A 17,668-nucleotide genomic window follows, 5' to 3' on the forward strand; every position below is an offset into this window, starting at 1 on the left:
GCTACATTGGGCGTATATTTTCCCACCCAAAGGAAGAATCTCATAGCTCGATTATGGACAGCATTTATGCAAGAATATGACTTATGACCCCATAAGGAAGCCCCATACGCAATAACGGGCCATACAACAGAATCATACAATTTAGTAAAAACGCTATGAGGAACCCCTCCAACTAACTTACACTTGGCTATCAGTAAGCCTAACGCACGGCTAGCGCTTTGTGCCACCATCCTAGCTGTAACATTAAAATCGACATGCTCATGCAAAACGATTCCCAAATATTTGTATTTATCCAGCATAACTTAACGTATCATGACCAAATTTTAAAGACAAAATCTGATCTAGTACAGGTTTCTGGGCGAAATGAAACAATGTTACTCTTGCTTGTATTTATTGACATGTCGTTTATACTACACCAATCGTGTAGACCATTTGATAAACATTGTAAGTCACGCTCGGTTTCCGCAAGTAGCACAATATCATCAGCATACAAAAGTATACATAAAATTTCATCATCAATTGTTACACCAATATTAAGAGACTTTAAATACAACGCAAGATCATTGATATAAAGATTAAAAAGTAAAGGTGATAAAACACAGCCTTGACGTAAGCCACAGTGGACGTCAAAACCAGTCAGTAGTGAACGAGTTAATTCTAACACATGATGCTAAAGATGAATATAAAGACTTAATGGCTCGTAACATTTTGCCACAAACACCAGTAACTTGTAATCGACTCCACAACTTAGAACGATTGATTAGGTCATAAGCTTTACGAAAATCGATAAAGGCTGTAAAAGTACTTTTTTTCATTTTCTTCCTAGTATCAATTAGGTTAACAAGAGATGAAATGTGATCAGTTGTGCTTCTTTTCCTTCGGAAGCCGTTCTGTTCATCAACAATAATGTTATTGGCTTCAGACCATGAACTCAATCTATCATGTAAAATGTTACAATATAACTTATACATAGAACATGTCAAGGATATACCCCTATATGATAAAGGATCCCTACCATCTGCAGTTGATGACTTTGGTATTTGATTGATTAGGCATTTGTTCCAAACAGAAGGTACTATACCTTTATCAAAACAGACATTAAATAAAGCGTGTAAAAATACAACAGTCGTGCCATTTTTTAAGACCTCAGAAGGAATCTTATCAAAATCAGTCGCCTTTTTAAGTTTAGCTTTGTCTATCGCATTTTTAACTTCTAGTATAGATATCTGGTTATTAAATGACTCTTGTATAGCATCACTCTCATTTATCTGATCATCATTAATAGTCTGATCATTGTTTACATTGTTAATGGTACTGTTAAATACGGAACTAAAATCATGTTTCCATTTAGATAATATATCAGAAACAGACGAAGAGGTAGTGCCATTATCATAAACTACTTGCATAGGTATATTATTAGTTTACTATGGCCTATTCCAATTTTACCTATAGATTGCCAAAATTTAGACTGGTTAACATTGCAATCATCTAAGAGCTCATTTTGCATTGTATACCAGTATAGACGTTTTGCTTTTTGCACTTCACGGTCAAAATGTTTCCGGGCTTGTACAAATTCAGATTTTAGTTTCAACTTTTCATTTCTTGCTACACATTTTAACCATTTACGTTCGGCAAAACACATAACATTCCATAGATTTGTAAGATCAGGTGACCACCAAGGTTTACCTTGCTTAAATTTCTTATGTACAGTAACACCCGACACAGATTTGTATGGCACATCTTTATACATATTGTGTTTAATAATACTACACCACTCAGAATAAAGACCGTCGATGTCACTTTGCGACTGAAGTCCTTGTTCAAGGTTTTCAATTACAGTATTAACCTGGTCAATAATGTCTTGACCAGTTAAAAAATCACCAGGGACAATATTATATGTTATTGACAACTTTCAAATAAAAAAGGATTAAATATAGCCAACCTTCATAAATTGTTACCAAATTTATTTTAAACTAAAGAAATACTAAGTGCAAAGCATCATGACTTAAAGTTATATTTTTATCCTCAATTAGTTTGTTTTTCATAGAAAACAAAACTGTAATTGATATTATATTATCAACAAAATGTAACTGATATTTTATATTATAATATCCATTTATAAGATGTCAATAACCAGATGACTTTTTCTTTTTTCCATTTGAAGACTTCATGATTAATGACTAAAGTCTTGTGAAATAGTTTTTTATTGATATATTGGGCATCCATGCCCATGACTTTAAGATAGTGTTATAAAAAAACTCATTTGGCAAATTATTTTAAACAGACATATTTTTAAAGTATATTATTTAAATACAAATAGATGGGCTTGAGTTATAATAATGTAACTAGAAACATTAACAAATATCTACATTAGAATTCCTTTATGCAAGCACAGTTTCAAATATCATATACCTGTTTGCTTTTGAACCATTTATTCTTGTTAGAATAAATTACAAGCAAATCCCACAATGAACATTTCAGTTTTCTTTTCTTCAATAAAGGTTGACTTGCAGCAAATTTTGCGAAAAGAGTTCCCCTCAATTAGAAGTATTTTTTTCAGAAGAAAGTGTTCTTTAAAGTGTTTTAATCTTTACGTGTGAACAACCACGATATGACTCAACATAAAATGTCAGTTATCTATTGAAAAACTTAAGAGTATGTATGCAAGATAAGACTCTACATATCATGTCAGTTATCATTTGAAAAACTTTAAAGTATGTTTGCAAAATAAGACTCTACATATCTTGTCAGTTATCTATTGAAAAACTTTAGAGTATGTTCGCAAGATAAGACTCTACATATCATGTCAGTTATCTATTTAAACCTTAAGAGTATGTTTGTCAGATAAGACTCTACATATCATGTCAGTTATCAATTTAAAACTTAAGAGTATGTTTGCCAGATTAGACTCTACATATCATGTCAGTTATCATTTGAAAACTTAAGAGTATGTTTGCAAGGTAAGACTCATGTCAGTTATCTATTAAAAAACTTAAAGAGTATGTTTGCAGTTATCTATTGAAAATGCAAGATGTGACTCAACATACGTCGGTTATCCATAGAAATGCTTAACTGTATCTTTGCAGGATAGGAATCACCATATCATGTTGTTTATTCATTTGAAAAAATTGCAAATAAGATCAAACTAATTAAACCATAGATAAAGTTAGATTAAGTTTTTAGTTTTGCGCAATATATTATTCTTCTACAAACGCTAAAATGTATATAAATCATAACAGTTTATCCTAAATATACAGTAAAATATCAACAAATGAGGACTTTCTAGGCAAAATGTAAATCTATATGAAGAATAATTCATGTTGAAGTAATTTGTTTATAGCTGTCTGTCAGAAGACCAAAATAAGCAGTAGGGAAATTACTCAATATATCATCTTCTAGGTAAATATACACAACGAGCAAGAACACCTCATTAGTTTCATCCATTACAAGATAAAGACCAAAGACATTAACTTAGAACTTTTAGACTTGAATTTATACCAGAACTTTAAAACGTATTAAAGTGAATTGATGTTTCCAAAAGCACTTATTTCTTAAATTATAACACGTGTGAACCAAACCAATTGCGTAGATAAAACAAAATCCCAAAACAAATTGTAAATCGTTATCGATACTAAATAAAACTTGACAACACTTATTTGAGTTGAATAACTTAAAAATATAATGTCGAATCTAAGTCTTGATACGTATTGAATTTATCAAAATGAACCTTCACATGCTGAGCTGTTTATATTTATGAAAGAATATTTATCCTTTCATTTTTCTGTCCTTGAATCGGATCCATTATCATTTTTATGTTTTTTGTTTTGTTTTGTAATTAGTTCTACGTAACAAAATAATGATGCTCTATCAGAGTAAAATGGAAAAAAAATATGCAGTTTAAATCAAACTTGGATTTACATTGTTTGAATATTTGTACATAATCCTATGTCAAAATTGAAGTTTTAACTTATATTTAATGCCTTTGGTCTTCCGTTCAGATGTTTCAGATATACATTAAGCTTTATGACAGTAAGAATCTTTCATTTAAATGCATTCGCAGTGTTGACAAAATAACTTTACCACGGTCATAATATGTTTTTGAAAAGATATTTAGAAAAAATCTAAACGGATTTATACGACAATTTCATAAAGGTATTCAATTTTGTATGCATTATTCATCAATTATGGGTAAAATGTTCTAAGTATAGTAAATCTTATTTTAATTTTAGCCCGGTTTGTTTGATATGTAGAATCTGTTATGACATCATCCCTCGGACTTGGTTAATAACCGGCCTTTTTTCTTCAGAGTGTATGGCGGTGGTCATTATTGTATATAATAGCTGTATAAAAGGGAACAAACGTTCCGGGTAAGAACGATGTAATACATGTGTTGATATTTAATTAATTCAGTAGGGTACGTTAACCTATATAGATTAAAATTTTTTATTTCATTTAATGTATTAAGGTTCTAAAATATGAGTTAAAGTGTCATTCATACTGATCAAATGGATTATCAATTACATCCCTTGTCTGTATGATCATAATAATTTCTATTTGCCTTTATTGCTACAAGTGTTTCTTTAATGTCTCTCATCGAGTGTCAAGGAATCCTTTATAATCTAGTCTCTCTCAATGATATTTCAGATTATCAAAAGCATATTATAGGATACCTACGCCTTAAGTAAATATGTTTTAATTGATACTTTAGATTTTATTCTTTACAATAAAGTTGACTGATTAACGGCTGAGTACTATCATGTAATGAATGTAAAAGCTTATAAATGAAATTAGATATCCACCAGTTTAATCAAACCGAGCCTGCAACATTTTCAATTTTGCCTTTTTGATTTTCTTTAGGGATTCCTATTTCTCTATTTACCTGTTTTCATCCAATAGTACAGTAATTTTCAATATAACACTGATATTGATAAATTCATTAAAACAGTTGCTATCGTAAACACCTCTAAAGAATCTTACAGCTGGTTTTACAGACAGCTTTTACTGATATAGTGTTAAAATCTTAACTTATATATGATTAACGTATTAAAATCATCACAATCTTATCATAAGGTATCCCAAACATATTTATTTAATTCATGTAACATTAAATTTATATTACACAAAATTCAAATGTGATTATTTTGTTGATCATGTTCTCTTAAGTCGAAATTAATACACGCTTCATTGCGATGTTTCGACAGATGCGCAAAACATCATCACAGATCTATCTATATAAAAGTATGTACGAAATAATTAAGACAAGTACAAGCTCATTAACAAATTTATTAAATATTTGCGGTAACCTATTTGAAATTTGTTATCCATCTTATTTTTCTCAAATCAGACCTGTAAACAAACGTTAAGCGTATTAAAACGAATCGGACAAAAAGTTTTGCAGACTGGTAAATTAACGGGGCGATTTGTTAAGCAATATAACATGACATTGTTTTTAAAATTATGTTACAGAGTTGCGTTCATACAATAATATGATAGGAAAGATTGTAATTCTATGACAAGTTTAAAAAAAAAAGACATACAGTTTCACCTATATTTTCATTTTACAATATATCCATACAAGTATATTACATCTAAAATGACGAATCTATTTACAGAACTTTATTTCATTTCATAAAAAATGTAATTGTAAGGAATGAAAACGTCTTGAACAGCTTGTAAGAATTTTCTCCAATAAATCGTCAGGCTCTGCTCAGATTAAGTAATATATTAAAATATTTACATAGAAAGTACATATATATAAAGCATATATAATATCCACATTGCCATGTCTTTCATTATCTGTTTTAAGATATGTGATAAATCACTAAAATATATTGTAAATAGAGATTGTTAATATGCGTTTGCTTGACGACGCCTTAGTAATCTAAGTTTTTAACAACTTAATTAATGTCTCTATAAAAAGCCATGAATTGGAAAATTATCTTGAACCGAAAAGTCTTAAACTTGAACGATTCCACAATAAACAACATGAAGTTAACGGGCTTGAGTTATCTATAAACATTAAAATTTGCTGATATCTACGAAAAAACCCGCTAGGAAAGCAAAGTATAAAGTATTTTAGACGTGTTTTGAGCCGAATAATTATTACTTTGTTAAACCTAATCACATAGTTACACGGTTTCTACAACTTTGCCTTCGTTTTTACTCAATAATTAATGACGTGCAGCTTATTATGCCACACCTATCCCCCACGCGCGCGCGCGCATGCACGGACACTATGAATACAATAAATTTTATTTATAACATTGTTGTTGTTATTTTTATCTCCAGCCTTAAATTGCCAAGACAGGAATCAGCATATTCAGTAGGTTAATCACTGGGAAATCTTAGAGTGCATGCTTGCTTTTTAAATCATGTAATACCATGGATACAATATGATTATAATATTTGTTTTGGTCAATATTTCAACGTTCTACAATCACTAAAATGTCCATAAATCATAACTGTGTACCCTAAATTTGCATAAAAATATCAACAAACGAGAACTTTCTAGACATAATGCTAATTTATATGCAGACTAATTCATGTTGAAGTAATTTGTTTACAGCTGTCTGTCAGAAGACCAAATCTAGCATCAATATATATCATCTTCTATATCAATATACAACACCGGCAAAAACTCTTATTCATTTTAGCCTTTACATACTATTGATATTTGTAGACTTGAATCTATCGAAAATGCATATACATGTAAAATGGGTTAAAATTTGCAAACATATAAACGTGCATATTCTGTACACAATAGATTATCTACCACATGTATTGTTTATCCTTTGTTTAATAAAATCTTAAACTTGAATAAAAATATTATGAAATAAATCTGAATCGAATTCTAAGGCGTTCCGTTTTGGCCAGCGCATTTTCCCTGAGAACTGAAAGTGCAAAGTACGAATGTACGATGTTGACAATACGATGGCAATGAGCGATAGTACGATGGCTACAGTAAATCGTATTGTAACCATCATTCTGTCACCATCGTACCGAAACAAACGTTGTGCAATCGAATTATCTCCGAGAAAACGCGCTGGCCAAAACGGAACGCCTTAGAATTCAACAAAAAGATTTTTAATTTTGATGCTCAATACCCAGAACATTTTTACTTCAAGTCTAATTTGAAAGGTTGTTGCCCTGTGTTATCTCAGTACATAAAATATATTATCAAATGATCCCAGGAACATATCTTATCATTTTATTGATATAAAATAAGTATATTCAATGTTAAAACCACAGAGATCATCGTTTGTAATAGACATTATATCATTTAATGTAATAACGTGCGGAGGAGGTCCTTAAAATAGATTACAAGAACCGTTTTCACAACACTGTTTAAATATCACACTTGATAAAGTTACGTCAATTTGCTTCCATCTCTGACACCCACAACTTGCAGCTTCGCCATTTAAGGCATTCTAAATTCCCATTTGTGTGCATTTATTGGCATTTAATCGCAAGAGAAAAAAAAATCAATTTAAGTTAAAGAAATTACATTTGCAAGAGGTAACAGCTTGATAGGCGATACAACTCCAATATTGAAATTAAAACTCACAGTTTTGTTTCAAATCAGGTACCGACAACCGTTTAAATGATTGTGATATAAATGCACTGATAATAAGACAAACTCTATCGATGGCGCTTAAACAATAAAATTATTCATTGAAATTTAATCAATTTAAAAATGATTCTCTTAAGTAATAATTGACATAAGATGAAATAGGGGGAATTAAAGAAATACCCCCCCCCCCAAAAAAAAAAAGAAAAAAGAAAACAAAAAACAACAAACTGTATGACCACAAATTTGTTATAGTATTATGGTCATAACAGGAGGGAGTTCTATCAAAATTTGTCCCTGTTATTTAAGGCATGTAAACAATTGATTAATATAAAATAAAAGCAAACAAAAAGCATGAGAACATGCTTTAACAAAATTTTTAAAATCCTGTATTTCGTAGGCTTAGCGATGTTATTGCTTCATCGAAAAATTGGTAGCACAATTTGTTTTCATCTTCTGTTCTTTGATATGGCTTTATTAGAATAGAAACAAAATTAATACTCAAGAGAAAATGTAAACGTAAAAACGTCAATAATTTTTTTGTTGTTGATTATTATTACTGTTGGCAAACGTAACTTTTTGACAGGTGTCATGTTTTATTTCGATAAACCTGTCTTATATTTATTGTGTAATATGCAGAAGCTGTTAGATATAGTAGCAAATGCATAATGATAAATATATGTTGTTAAATCTTCTTCAAATACTTATAAAATATGAAATATTAAAGACAATTTAAATTGTATTCATACGTCCGTGGATAACATAAATCATGTGAGCTTCATAACGATCTCTTCTACATGTAACTATTCAATGCTTCCGCGTACTTTCAACTCAAATACAAATGTATATGAACGTATCTCAAAGTTCCTATTATTATGAGACTGTTATCAAAACATACAAAAAAACCCTAAAAAAACTATTTGATATTATTACATATTATTTGCTCAATAAAACTGACAAACTGCAAAAGGACCCAATACTCTAAAATTACGGTTATGATAAAAATTTAGTCTGTCTCCGTACATCCAGGGATTTTGTTTCTACTTGTACATGTATATTCTATGTTCAGTATAATCATATTTTATTGCTAATATATACATGTAATATCTTTACATGTAATACATGTATATCCTATCTAATATATTAGTAAATATCTGAAAAATATATCTTTTGTAACAAAATCTTATAATGATGACAAGATTTAATTGTAATTATACATAGATGATATAAAATAATAATCAAAATAGTACATTATCGACCGGAAGACAAACACGATAATTTAATAAAAAGCAAATTAATAAAAAAAAAAAAACGTTTCTGATATAGTACCTTTTGCTAAAAAAGGCGTGGCATTTGTAAGTACAGACAAGTATATCTTACTTATCTTAATGTAAGACAGTTTTGAGCCACAAGTTAAATATATTGGGTCAAAGGATCATTAAAAACGTCAACTCTTATCTGAAAAGTATGAATAATATTCAAGGCTTGAAATATGAATTCCAATGAATTATGTAAAAAGATACAAAACTTAATCCAAATCAAATTTGATAAGGTTTGAAAATAAATCTTTTTCTTGCCAAGCCAAGCCGGCATCAATTAACACTTTACCTTTAATACCTTATGCTGCACGCCTTTGCAACATGGTCAGGTAAAATTGTTTGTAGCTTTATTTTTATATATTTTTACTAAAATAATTCAAGTGTTATTTATTTTCTAAGATTGAACATGGCAACTCCGTCACATCACGTAAATGCAAAAGGTGAAACCTTAAAAAATGGCAAAGTATACATTACACAGTGTTTGTGTGAGAAAATGTAAATCTCCATCTCAATAAATTTGTTTGTAAAACAGAACAAATACATCAAATGAGGGATGTTTTTCTTTGTCGTAAGTTTTACCGGCACTGTAAAGACTGTAAAAGGATTTTCCTATTAAACTTATTAGGGAAAGCCACAGGTGCCACTTGCTAGAGCCACAGACCTTCTGTATTCTAGTAGAATAAATTCATTGCATCCCTATTCATTGCATCCCTTTACGGGATTCAATCCAACAGTTATATGGGGCCTACGTGCTCGAGCGGTTATTTTCAAATTAGAAAAAAAGACGCTTCTTGTGTAGTGCGCATTTAGACCAAAATTCTTTTATAATTTCGTTATGTTGCATTGTTATGTTTTGTCATGAAGCAAATGTGAAAAAAAATCATCATGGATTATTAAACCATTCACCATTAATAAAATCGTTACCTAAATGTTTTCAAGGTTTGTTTAAATTTGCAAGCTTCGAACAGGTACGTCATGCATAAAATTTCAATAAGATTGATTTTCATTCTTGAATATATCCTATCCGAAATTATAAACATGCTGAGATTTGTTATTTATTGCTTCATGATATCACATGAACATATTTTTAATGTCTGAGGATTAAAAGGTTCTCTCATAAATCTCTAGAACTGCGTTTCATTCCAATATGTTTACAGAAAAATTGTATTTTATTGTGGTTTGTTTATTTACCTTATCTACTTCAAAGGTGATCCTAACATGAGTTTATTTTCATACGGCGATGATTCTATGAAAAAGGCGGCTTAACACATTAATCTTTGAGATATTAACACTATAAATATGCTTGAAATGTTTGTAGAATTGTAAAAGATATCAGGAAACATATCCTTCTTTTAACTTGGATTATATTGAAAAGGAAAGAAAAATGTATGATTTTTATTTAAAGCAAAAACGTATTCAAGCACATCCATGTCTATACTTTTTATAAAGATATAACAAAACAATTATAAACCAGCCTTAAAAAACAGAATTTCATTGCATTTAGTATGAATAAGTCATAATAATATTTTTCTACAGTTAAATATCTAAATTATTTGAAAGGGAAGATATCTCAAGAACAATAAGCTAGGTAATCTGTAAATTTAAAAGGGTAAATTTGGTTTTTATTGACTCTTTTCTTGAGCGACTGTGTAAAATGTAACATCTCTCATACCCAAAGCACCAACTTTGTTGAAGAATTTGACGCAGTTTTCAGTTCTCAATATTAAATGTATTGAATAAAATGATACCTTATATCCAGAAACAATATTATGAGTTGGAGTACGGGTCAAATATTCACAGATGCAATATACACATTTTAATTGTGTTCCCAATTAAAGTGCAATTATATTTTGCATGTTTGTATTATCTCCGCTGAACACGTTTCAACTTAAATGTAATTTATGACACTACTTGACGAATCGAGAACCCTTGATTCCGCAATTTTGAAATTAATCCGTCAATGATGCTTAGATCAAACATTTAACTGTGGCACCACTCTTGCCTTGACAGGTAGAGCATTCTTGCGAAAGTAGAAATCGTTATCATTTTGACATTTCTGTTACGTTTTTGTTATATTCTTATAAAATGAAATGAGAAAAATAAACTTACTTTACTTTACTCGTTAGGACGGAGAATACCAAAGCCCATAAACTTCTTTATTTCCAATGTCTATCTGAAATGATATAATGTATATTGTGTAATCAATGGGCGAATAAAACACCAACAAATAAAATATAAATAGTATTACGTTTATACCTTCAAAATAATTAATAGCGATAAATTATACTGACATTTAAGCTTAAGATGTGCAATACGCATGAACATCACAGTCGCTTCACGATAATTTATAAACAATGTTCTTGCTATCAATAATTATGATGCTATCAACATAATGCTACTAATATAAAGCTATCATAATATTATGTCTGTTTCTTTTAATGAATAAGATGTAAATTTACTTAGATTTTGCATTTTATGCTTCATGTGATGTTTTGATGTAATGTCCTAATAAGCCACCTTTGTAAAATAAAAGAGTTTATTATTATCATCAATATGGTTCTGTGATGCAAATTTCCTGGGGGGACATTTCCTTTTTTTCCGAACATTGACAAAAAACCTGATCATTTCATATAAAATAATACATTTATTTTAAATATATTTATAAAATATTTTTTATCACAAGAATGCCTAAAACTTTTTGTGTAAGATATGGTCTAAGCGCAATTCAAAACACATTTAAACTTTAACTTTGCAATTTTATAGGAACTTGATAAAATGTTCTACAAACTATGTTATTAAGAACAACACATTAATGCAATGTTAAAATCTAAATCAATGCAAAATTATTTGTAATTTAACCAAAGTGTTAAATATTTAAGCGAGAATACTAAATTAACAAAAAGTTACAAAATTAAAATCTATTATACATCCAAATTCAATTTTCTTGTCAGTCAAGATTTTCTTTCCGGTATTGCGAAGGAATTATATGAGGAAATTGAAATAAAAATCAAAATCAATTTTGGGAGCATTTTGAAACAGAATTATAATAAGTCAAATATTGGAATTTTAATCAATAAGGTATTGACCTGGGCATAACTATAGATTTTGTTATGGATATTTAAATATTATTAAAACATGTATACATTTTATTTTTAAAGTTTCGAGATCATAAGATCGATTTATTTGTTATAAAATAATACAACGTGTACATATACGTTGGAAATGAGAACAACATATATTTTATCTTAATGTACATATATATAAGTCTCTTATATGTTAGTTCAGTAGTTCAAGCTCTTTAATCAGTAGCACAATGAATCGATGGTACACTGCTTGATTAATTCACATTTAACTGACTGAAGACTTTATATATTATTTAAGTTCGTAACACTTAGGGTCGATGCATTTTGAGATATTGAAAATATTTCTTATGCTTCTAGAACATAAGCAGACTACTGAGTAAATTTCTTAACTATACGAACAAAGTATAAACAAAAATATATCTAAACAGAAAATAACCGTACTAATATCCACCACGAAAATCTTAAAGTTACCTTGTTTTATCAAAAGAAATTACGAACTTATTCACATTATTTTGCAACGTACTTCACATAGATAATAAGATTTCAAATTCTTTGCAAGAGCAGAATAATGTGGTATTTTGGGTGAACTTAAAGGTTAAATCGAACGAATAATATGTTATTACATTGGACCAAAGAGTCAAATAATTTGTTGAATTACTCGAAAGACAGATATAAAATGTTTGCCAACTCTACTTGAACAACTTTGAGAGCATTTGAGAGAAAATCATATCTTCTTTATGCACTATCATGTTTCACCTTCATGAAAAAACACCTCTTAATTTCAAACAACCTGTGTGGGAAAGTTTACATCACATTAACTTTGTGGATGACATTTTAGAACTTTACTAAAACCATTCCAAGCACTAATTTACAGATCCAAATCCAAAGCAGGACACGTCAATTGTGCAATAACGTCATGAAAAATGTTAATTGATTGATGCAATGCTTCGACATTCATGTCCTTTAGCCGTCTCTTTATATAATAAAATGAACGCTGAGACCTTTCTTCTATGATTTGTGTGTGTTAATTCTTTTTACATTAAATTGTATTTCATTTTCAGACTGCACAATTTGCTGATCAGACGGACGAAAGAAAGCAAACAAAGAGATCCGTAAATTCAAAGACCGTTACAATATTTTATAGAGAAGTATGTGGCATAATCATTTGATATTTAAAATATCAAAATTGCAATGAATACGACCAAAAGTGTAAAAAAGAAAACAACTGTACAAAGTTTGCTATACTTAATTTTCGAAAGGACAAATGCAGAACATGGCTATTTTTAGATAATTGTATTGTTTAAATAACTGTTAATATCAAAACCATAACACACAACGCTAAGCAAATGCCATGGCAATACAACGCCTTTATTCTGATACAGTAATCCATTACAAATGTTAAAACACTATAGATAAAGCTGAGATAACTGTGAAACAGTCAGTATCAGTTGTCAAAATATAGTTCATATGTATAATAAATATGATTGTATAGACCAATCGTGATTGGGTAAGATATTGAAGGTGTTGTTTAGTGAACAGATTGATTAACAAATTAATAATTTCTAATAAGCAATGCACTTAACAAATGACAATACATCTTCAATGTACTCGGTTTGTACTTATTTTGGACCAGTAAGTTTCCAAAAGCAATGCTATCAGAATAATAATATCATATCTCATATATGTTATCGACTTCTTCTAAAGCAAATGCCTTTTGGCTGTTGCGTGAAGTGAAATAAATGCAACATTTCCTGTATACAAGCGCATGTCATTCTTTCTCAGGTATATTTTAAATTTGACTTCCTTACTGGTTCGTTTCCAGATGTAAATGTTACATCCTTGAAACTTTAAAACTTGAACCTGAAAGAAAAGCTTCCCACCCATCCTCTATAAATGTTCCATTTTCATATATTAAGACATCAATATAACACGTATTGATTACAAATGATTACAGTATCATTATTTTATTGCATCTAAAACACCAGGAAACGTTTTAAAGCCAGATAATGCAAATTTTCATTTAGGCAATCCCAATAATTGCAGAGACTGCGAAATGGTAAACATGATAAAGTTTGGCAAAGCCATGCATTCTGGTTTTGGCTGAATTACTTTACCCTTGCTTGTACTTTTAAATTTAATATTTGTATATTGTTTCGTCAGTTTCCGACTGGTGTTAATGAGCAATTTTTAATAAGAAATAGTTTCGATGAAAATGTTTTTAAAAAAATCGATGTCAAAGATACTTTCATACACTTTGAACAACAGCAAAGTGCATGTAAAACCCTTCCTGAATATAAACCAAGACGTTACATGACTTAGATATCTTGATAATCCGTCAATACTTTGCTTTTCTCGGACTATATGAACATATAGGTATGCATTCTTTGTGCCATGGAAGCTTGTTACAAAATGACTGTTTGTTAAAACATATCTACATTCAAAACTTAGAAAATTTTAATATAGTTCGATGTTATAAAATTAAATATCAATGATCAGAGTCTTTGAACGGTACTTAAAAATCAATATTTTAGAGAATTTTTGCATCTACGTTGCACACTATTATACACAATTGCGTAAACCTGTTCAGCTCACATCAAAATTCAACTAAAGCAGTCTGAAATTGATTAAATGATCATGTACACCTTTCCACTTTCATCATGTATTTTTCCTAAATACCTATCTTCACAGGTACAACTCGTAAATAAATTCAACATTAGTTTTAAGTATGAGGCAAGTTTGAGAATATTCATTAATATAGTAAATAATTATGCATTATTGTATATGTCTAAAGAATAAATAAATAAAAAAAATAAAAACATGATTAAAGAAAAAGTAAAAACTAGCATAAATGACAAGACACACCAAAGATCAGTACAATGATAATATTGATAATTCGACTGAAGCATTTATTAAGAATAGAAACGATTTTGAAACTTTTCCCGACATACCGTTCAATTACTGTCGGGTATCAATATCTTTTGATGACAAAATAAGCAATTTGTGCTGCAATTTAATTCGTATTTTGCATGCTTGTTTCTTTTAAGTAAGAGTGAAATGCATACATCTTGAAAATAAAGTAGACGGAAACGAATTAAAACTTGCTTCTAGAAACTGATAATTTTCTTCTATTAACATGCCAGAAACAAGAGAATAAAGAACGTCATAATTGTTTAAACAAGACTGTATTCAAGTAATAATAACATGTGTTTTTAAAGTAATTACATAAGACAAGTGTGAAAATAGACTCTTAAATGAAAGTAAAGTACAGCATGAAATTAATTGACCAGTTAATGGGTATGAGCTATTACTTTGTGATAGGAAGACTAAAAGTAAATCTCTAAAATTGGACCCTGAGCTTTTTCGAACTTCACGTTATCATGTAGAGAAGTGTCAACTTTAAACAAATTTTAAAACCGCAACCAAACACTTAAAAATAACATGATGATGGAAGACAGTCAATGGTTTTAAAATCTGAAAACAAAATTCATACTTTAAATTGAAAATCCTAAAGGGCGTGATTGATTCAAGAGTTGTTCACTTAACCACTGCACATGATGAAGACAGATTGTGCACATACTTGAAATCTTACTTTAGAAGTAAGCAATATATACATAGATAAGCTTTGGCAAACCGCATTCAAATGAACAATAAGTAAACAAAGATGAAACTCAAGTGAAACAAACAGAACATAACATATGCTTACACTCACGTGTTATCGATAGCTTTAAGGTAAAAACATTTGACAGTTTAGATACTTGTATGCATGAGGAAGAAGTCATACCAAGTGTTGATTCCAATTATTTTCGATGTCTAAAACTTCCTAATGGTGTACAGTGGATTGTACGTTCGTTCTCTTAGCAGCTAAGTGAACACAATACCTTTAGTACATAACCGTTTCTTAAGAAAGTGAACGCCAATCAAACATTCGCCCGATGCGCAAGCCTTTACTGGTGATGGTTGGCCATAACATATACTCAGAGTCCTCTCGAATGACCTAACTTTCTCTCCTTTAATTTCCGTCTTTATTAATTGTATTGCTAAAGCCCTAAAAGGTTTCCATAGTCACTTTAAGATTGTCGTGAATTTTTTGTAGTAAAGAATCAAAAATTTATTCGCCCATCCCAACTCCGGTTTCATCGTTAGGGTCTTAAAATATTCTCTCTCTGTTCAGAAATTCTGATTTGATTTGAAAATAATAAAATGGCAGATTCGGTCTATCTATCAAGTCATACACTATGAAAAGAGACATTCATTAAGACCATCATCATTGGTTGTTCACAGGCAATATGAATACAATTGTCGAAAGTATCCTAGCGTTTTTGCTTACTTGTAGTTCTGATTTTGATGCACATTGTAATCAAAATAGACAAATAATTTATTATTGAACATACATAGTAATGTTGTAAGTTTAATTTTTGCGAGCGCTCTATTATCTCTTATACATGTACTGTTAAGATAAAAGAAAACAAGACCATATTTGTCAAAGTACTCAAAAAATACATTCCAACAGTTGCGTTACCTTATTACTTGAACTTAAAGAAATTTCCTGTTAAAGGTTAGCATGGACTTGCAAGTAACGGGTAAATTATTAAAGGAATTAAAATAATAGCCATCAGTTCATTAATCTGCCTTTCGTCTATACGTTCAGAGTTAATTCGTCTCAGCATGCAACCTTTAACAGATGCAGTAAATCATTTAGATTCCATCATGTTGAAACATAATATCATGCATTCTGATAGCTTATCGAGGAGTTTATATTTTCACACCATGACGAAAAGGCTGCCAGCAATCCTAGCTGCGTGACAATATTACATCTATCTGTAATATGTAAACTTGTTACACCCAAATTTTATTTAATGAATATTACCTGATACTGATTATATAATCAATGTTTCCTCGCCCTTTCCAAATCTCATTTTTCCTACAATACTAATTCTAGTAAACTTAATCTACCTAACAGTTTTTCAAATATTTCTCCGAAATAAATAAATAAATAGAATAGTCCAGAAAAATAAGTAAATACAGAAATAAAAATAATAAAAAGTAAAGATAAATAAGTAAATAAATAAATGAAGTAAAGATTGAAAGTAAAAGAATAAAAACATCAAAGACTTCAACCGAATAATTAATTACTCGTCTATGAACACAAAACACAATACTTGTTTCGAATGATTCAAACACCAGTGCCCAATGGGATGCATATCTTATACAATATTTCAGGTACAGAAATAATTCTGAAAAGCAAGGAAAGTAGCATGAAGCAAAATGTACAGACACATACAATGGACTGGATGAAGAAATCATAGGAAATAGCGATGCCAATAACAGAAAACACAAAACGTGTTAAACGTCTGCCTCTCAACCCAGATATAATGTGTTCAATCCCTACTGATGCCACAGCAATGCATACTCAAATAGCATCAGTACTGGTTTGATCCAGTGAGAAAGCCTGATAGAAAATGCTTCAAATAAGCTGCAAGCTATTTTTTACGTATCAATTGTGTTTTCTCACACGACATATGTACTGGTTAGCTCCAGAAAGCTGTATCTCGAGAACAATCCAGAAAAAAAACTTCAAGCTAATAAATAATGTTTAAACTTACTGATTCTTATATCCGTTCTAGTTACATCCCTATCTTAAAATCATTAGATGATATCATGTGTGACATGAGGTGCAATACGTGTTAATAAAACATGCC

General features: G+C 29.9%; 1 protein-coding gene across 4 annotated transcripts in view; it reads right to left on the reverse strand.

The window, feature by feature from the left end:
- LOC132746986 (histamine H2 receptor-like) overlaps nt 1-17,668 on the reverse strand; it is a 176,295-nt gene that overhangs the window by 48,526 nt on the left and 110,101 nt on the right. For 3 of the 4 annotated variants that reach the window (XR_009628069.1, XM_060736300.1, XM_060736293.1), the window contains one exon: nt 10,996-11,059. The exons of the other annotated variant lie outside the window; for it this stretch is intronic. The gene's annotated coding sequence lies outside the window, so the exon portion shown is untranslated. The remainder of the gene's footprint in view (nt 1-10,995; nt 11,060-17,668) is intronic. 4 annotated transcript variants of the gene reach the window in all.

This window comes from Ruditapes philippinarum, unplaced genomic scaffold (genome assembly GCF_026571515.1).
Source record: "Ruditapes philippinarum isolate M1 unplaced genomic scaffold, ASM2657151v2 ctg404_1_1_1_1, whole genome shotgun sequence".
Taxonomy (NCBI): domain Eukaryota; kingdom Metazoa; phylum Mollusca; class Bivalvia; order Venerida; family Veneridae; genus Ruditapes; species Ruditapes philippinarum.